Below are 6,804 nucleotides of genomic sequence, written 5' to 3'. Positions count from 1 at the left end.
GGGGCAAAAGCAGCGAGCCCCCTACGTCACAGCGGCGCAGGGTCTGTGGGACAGCGGACCGGGAAGGCCAACAAATTAGATCCGGCTGCTGGCGGAGGGAGCCGCTCAACTGCAGCCAAGACAGTAAAAGCGTATTGCGCCTGCGCTGTCTGGCCTTGACTGGCAGCTGTTCCGGCTTGTGCACGGCTCTTCCCGGCAGCCCCTGCGTCCGGGTAGGCTCCAAGCTTTCGAGAAATGACTGAGAGATCGCGCTCCTCTCTTGGTCGTTGCGAAATCTTTTCTCCCTTTACAGCCCACGGCAGCCCAGCCAGGTCTGGCCCGTGTTCTCTGTCCTAGCCGAACGTAGTTGTCCCCGGGCCTAGTCCCTTGAGGCTTGGCGGGGGCACCCGGGCCTGGGAAGTACACGCAGATCACTTTGGCCGGGTGTGGGCACCAGACTGTCGCTGAGATTGTTGAAAGGGGAACAGGACTCCCCACCTGACCAGCCCCCTTCGGTCACTTCCCCCACCGTGTAGCTAGCCTTCTGGGAAGTCTGCCTCTAAATCTGCAATGGCCCTTTATCAGCTTGTGAGTGAGTTCACGCCAGAGTTCTTACGTAAAACTTGTAAATGTCCTAATACCTGTTTAAATAAATCACACAAAGCAACCACGGTGTTAATGACGTGACTTACTGAGAAGGTGCAGGGTGAGCAAAATGCAAATGACATTGTGGCCTTAACGTTTAAAAATAGTGGAACTACTGAGGGGGTAGAATCCAGCTTCTCCAGCTTTTGTCTTCCCTGCAACTATTTATTTCTCCCTGAATTTGCTCCGCCCAGGGGAGAAGCCAGGTTGGGCTTTTAAGTGTCAACAGATCAAAACAAATCACATGCTTCTCCAAAACAATGTCTAAAACAGCTCACCTCCAGACCCAGCTTTTACTTTTGAACCTGCGATAGTTCCACTAAGATACAATGAATGGATATAAACTGAGTGAATGTATGTGTTAGACTATTCTTATTTTTCTATTCTGAAAATTAAGTATACACTAGATACTAAATCTAAAGGCAAAATAATTAGTAATCCAGCTGACATCTCACACTGATCCCTGCTCCTCATTTTTCGGAGTGAGACTCCGGTGACACAAACGAAAACACTGTCCATTGTTAAGGAATTATGTACCAACTGCAAATAGTTACTCTCAGGTAGTAGGAGTCAAGATGCCTCTGGAATGTTTTCATATTTGTGAATAAAAAAAATCTTGTACTGTGGTAGTTTTAAGGTGGGGCAGATGAGTAATGTCGTTATGCAGCGTGTGCGTGTGTGTGTGTGTCACCAGCATTGTGAGGACACCTTTCCCTGAGTTAAAAAGTGACTAGAATGGGTCTCCAGTGAGTTTAATGTCACAATGTACATAATTTAAATCAATCCAAATAAAGTATCCTCTAAAGCACTTTAAGGTGGGGCAGGAAAAGTTTGTTTTTTAGTTACATAGTAAGATCATGGGTTATTTTCATTAATGAGAAATGTTAACATGTGTCCTGGAGAACCAGTACTGCCTTTGGATACTGTCATGGAAGGAATAGTGGACTGGGCATCAGAAAGAGAGTTCTAATCTCATCCCTGCTGCTTCAAAATCTTGGTCAAGTCATTTGTCACATTTAATGTGATTTTTGTAACGCTCCTGAATTCTCCTATGATATTTTGCCCTTTGTTTTAGGATTTAATGTACAGTAGTCACTCTCTATATTGCGGTTCACTTACTGCGGCCTCACTTATCGCAGGATTTTTTAAAATATTATATTTAATTATTTATTGCAGATTTTTCACTATATTGTGGGATTTTGCAGTACTGTATATGTATGTTGTTAAAATTACCTAGGTTTAAGAGTGTAGAATATGTTTAAGAACATAAGTAGTGTCTATAGAAGTGTGGAAAAGGTTGATAAGGGAGTGGGAAAGGTTAATAAGGGACTGGGAATGGTTTATAAGTGTGCGGGAAGGGTTTATAAAGCCTTAAAATATATATAAATACTAAAATAAATGTAAGGTTCCTACTTCGCGGATTTGCACCTATTGCAGGGGGGCGGGGGAGTGGACGTGTCACTTATCCCGTGATAAGTGAGGGAATACTGTACTGTGTTTGTGGGTCAGTCTTTACCACTTTGGTCTTTTTTTGTGGTTCTTCTCAGATGTTTCTTTCTAATGAATTGACTGTTACATTTCCTAAGTTCTTTTGAAATGGCCAAAAGACCATTGAAAGACTTTTCTTTAGGCTCCTACCACTTTTATCTTAACACCTAGCATAACAATGTTTAGTGGGTACTGATCACTAGAGGCTGAAATGTCTCCTTCCATCTCTACAAGGATAGATTATGGATGATTTTTCATCTTTGAAACAATATACATGAGGTGTTATTAAGAATGCTATTTTATTGTCAAAGAGTCATTCTACAGGGTACTTATTGATTACAAAGGGGTAAATGGGGCTTTACAATGGGTAAATCTGGTGGGCCCCACGGTAACCAAATGATCAAAATGTATCAAAACTTGGATGGTAATAGGACATTATGTGCCCCTTGATGTCAAGATCGGAGAAGGATACAACATCGTCCTGGAGTATTCCTGAAAATGTTTAACCTGAATCTAAACATAATGACACAATCAGACAAATCCAAACTGAGGGACATGCTGCAAAATAGTTGGCTGGAAATCATTAAAAATATCATAAAAGGCCCTGGCTGGTGTGGCTCAGTGGATTGAGCAAGGGCCTGTAAACCAAAGGGTCACCAGTTCAATTCCCAATCAGGGTGTTACAGAGAAGGGTCTCCAAAATTCCCCAGAGCCTGTGGTTAGGGGATGAGGGAAGGGGACAGCTTTCAAGATGCCTTTGCATGTCTATGGCTGGTAGCTAGTGTCTTTGTTATGCAAATGGCTTTGGTTCTTCCAAGGCCCCAAGGAGATGGGAAGGGTTTTGACTATGGAATGGTGAGGAAAGAGCATACAGGGCCTGCACAAGGTTCTGTGAATGGTCAGAACAGGTTACCACACCCACTGCATCACAGGCCACAGTCAGGGACTTAAAAATTAAGGCGGCAGCCATTTTGGAGAGTGACACATACGGTTTGCAAGGAGGTAGAGTAGAGAGTTCCACACAGTTTACAAGGGGGTAGAGTAGGGAGAACCACGCAGTTTGCAGAGAGGAGTGTTCCACGCGGTTTGCAAGGAGGGAAGAGAGATCCATAAGACTTTGAAAGGGCAGAGAAAGAACCATGCGTGATCCAGTGCAACACGGCACATGTTTTCCTGGACTGTTATACGGAGCCTGATGACATCGTACCCCAGAACCTAAAGGAGAGAGCTGACAGATAAGGGATGGGGAACTTCTGGGCATGTTTTTGGCTTATAATCTTTTGGGGAACAAGGGAAGTGCTGGGTCCCGTGGGAGAACAGGGCTCTGAGCAGGAGTGCTCACAGCCCTCCCCAGGTTGGAATATTGTTAATAAAGACCTGTTTTCCTCAACACTAGTTGTTGGGTTTTACACCAAGGTGCCACGTTAAAGAACCCCCTTTCACTCTGTTACAAGAGCACATGCCTGGGTTGCAGGCCAGGTCCCCAGTTGGGGGGTGCACTAGAGGCAACCACACATTGACGTTTCTCTCTCTTTCTTCCTCCATTCCCCTCTCTCTAAAAATAAATAAATAAAATCTTTTAAAAATATATATCATAAAAGACAAAAACCCTAGGGAATTGTTCTAGATTTAAGAGACATGGCATGTCATCTCTATGCAGGGAAGGTTGTTTTATAATGTTCAAAACGGCTAATGTGATCCTCAGATTCCCAGAATTACTTTCTGGTCCCACTGAGAAAACTAATTAAATGTGTAGGGAGCTTCAAAAAAGCTGAGTCTTATTATTTGTAAGGTTTCTGCATTGACTTATCTGCTTGCATTGAATTTTTATTATAAATGAAAACAGTACTAAACAGGGTCAGCTATTTCATTTCTTAAAATTAAATTCACTATTAATCCTTAACAAGAAAACAGAATCATTTTTTAAAATGTTATTTTCAGGTACCTGCACATCTTTTTTGTTTTTAATTGCCTGGAGGGAAAACTGAAACCACTAGAAAAACTTGAGGAAGTTAATGTTCTTAATATTAGAATTTCTGATTTATAGCTCTTGATTTTCTTGTTGAGGTAATCATTGCTTTACATCCTCCAGAGCTCCTGGACGCCTCCAGAAATGAGAGCCTGTTCCTCAGCCCTTCATATTTTAGCCCCTGCCCACCTTTGCAGCTCATTAGTCCCTAGTGTGTGCACATACACCCAATATTCTATCACACCATAATATTTCTTGTGTAAGTTGTTAGATTTGTGCCCAGAAGAAGAGAGAAGTAGGGTGGACCAGTTCAAAGCCTTTATTGAAGGATGCTTAAGCAGGTGGGCTGAGTCCGAGCAGACTGCAGTGCCAAGCAGCAACAGAGTGGGGTTTTCAAGGGGTGGGAGAATTGGTGGAACTTTCAAAAGTCCAGACAGAGCTGGTGATTGATAGGGAAGTAGGCTCTGAGCCAGGGAAGTTGCTAAAATCTTGTCAGCAGAAAAAGATATTTTTGTTAAACAGGATAACCACAGGGCATAGGCAGTTACTGGCATCAGCAGTTACTGGGGGCAGCAGATTTATTGGGGACTTGCTGAAATTTAGCCTGAATTTCCATAACCCAAGTCTTATACCTAAGATGTCTTTCAGTTAGGGTGGGTTTAAGAGTAAATGAATAAAAAGGAAGTTATTGGGTTGGCCAAAAAATAAATGACACATTTTTTATTTTCATCAATAACTATTGATTTGGATATTTTGAATATGTCAGCGCTCTCCCACAATTAATGTCTCGATTTGATCACTATCAACTTCAGTTGGTCTACCCAACCATGAAGTATCATCCAGCGAGAAATTTCCAGCACAAAACTTCGGAAACCATTTTCGACACATTTGATCAGTCACAGCACCTTCTCTATACACTGCACAAACCTTCTTTAAAGGTTCAGTTATGTTTTTACCTTTCTTGAAATAATAAAGCATAATATGCCGAAATGTTGCATATTTTTTTCATCTTCAGTATTAAAATGGCTACATAAAAATTCACCAATTTGATTAAGTTTTTTTTAAAAATGCACGCTGATTTGACAGCTGTCACAATGCAATATAACAGAATTGTTTCGAATGAATTAAAGACAACTCTGTGCTACTAGAGCCATCTTATGGAAAAAAACAAATGAACCTTTTGGCCAACCCAATATTGTTAATGAAACTGAAAATCCTGGGGATAGAAGGTAGGGTGTGGCTACCTACAGGGCCATAAATGAAGTCACTGGACTGGGTTTCTACCTCTGATTACTTTTCTTCTCTGTGGGCTCCATTCTCAAACTGGTTCTCTTCTCCAGTGTTAAGAGGTCAGTCTGTAACTCTGAGCTTGATGGGGAACTCAAATGTTGGAAAATTTTAGTTTCAGGTAACAGCTAATATGCTTAGTAATTGATGTATGTATGTATCAGCACAGAATTTCAACTCCAGCTAAGTTTACTTTGGATTTGCGGAGACTGTTAAACGACAGTGGAGCATTGGAGGATGAATCATACCAGTTTAATCTCACTCCTGCGGGTGAGGATGGGAACAACAGGATTTGTCTTACAATTCTTGTGGCACTGAGTGATGAGAACAGGGGAGTCACAGGGTCCAAGGGATCATTTGCCTTCACTCTTGTCCTGCGGCTGGTGAGAACTTGGAGAATCAATATCATCCGCACCCCTTGAACAGCAAGGGCCTGTATATAGACATGAAGTTAACAAAGGTGGCATCCAGCCAGTCTGAGCTGTGATGGCAAAACACTTATGCACTAAGAAATTATCTTTAGATAAGGGTGACCAAAGCAAATGAAAATACATGCGTGTGGCTGCGAGGATCCTCACTACAGTCGCCCTGCCAAGACCATGTAAAAAGTTATTGTTGCAGGAACTACAGTTAAGAGCCACCTTGATTTCAGAAAACCATAAGCAGTTCCACCTTCGTGCCTCAGGAGGACTGCAAGCAGCCAAGATGGTATCTGAGCCACTGTGCTCCAGAATGAAGCGACCAATGCCCAGGACACGAAGACCACCGCCCAGGGCACAAAGACCCCTACCCAGGACACAGATGAAGGAACGCTGCAGCTTTTATCCAATTAACCTTTTCCCTGAATTCCAAATCCCTTACTTACACTTTTCTTCTCCTTATATAAAGGGTTCATTTATAATGGAATTTAAAGACAGTCTGTTAGGGTACAAACCCACTGTCTTCTCAGATCGCCTCCTATAAAGATTCAATCCCTGTCTTTGCTTATTGGTTCTGGTAGATGCCAGGCAGCAAGAACACCGGCATTTCTGGTTTCAAGCTTACATCCTCCATTCAGCAATGGCAGTGGCTACAAGCACTTCTCTCCCCTTCCCTGGCCAAAGTTCCAGCAAAAAGTCCCGGATTTGATTGCCCTTCTGAACTAATTAATCACTGGAAGGAAGTGAAGGGGGATGGGAGATGCTGATTAGGTCCTGAGCTGGAGAAAAGGTCAGCCCCTCCCCAACCACCTACACAGGTTAGAGAAGGGTCACCAAGGTAAAACAAGAGGGCAATTGAATACTGAATGAGCTAAAACAATAGATGTCTTCCCTGCCCTCACTCCTATTTCCTCTGTGGCTAAAATGCTCTTCCACATTTATTCTTCTGACAAATGCCTATGTAGCCTTTAAAACCCAGATCACACATCACCTCCTCTTTGCCACCTTGTTTGCTTG

This window comes from Furipterus horrens, unplaced genomic scaffold (assembly GCF_987537825.1).
Source record: "Furipterus horrens unplaced genomic scaffold, mFurHor1.1.pri manual_scaffold_1, whole genome shotgun sequence".
NCBI lineage: Eukaryota > Metazoa > Chordata > Mammalia > Chiroptera > Furipteridae > Furipterus > Furipterus horrens.
This window is presented reverse-complemented; position numbering follows the sequence as displayed.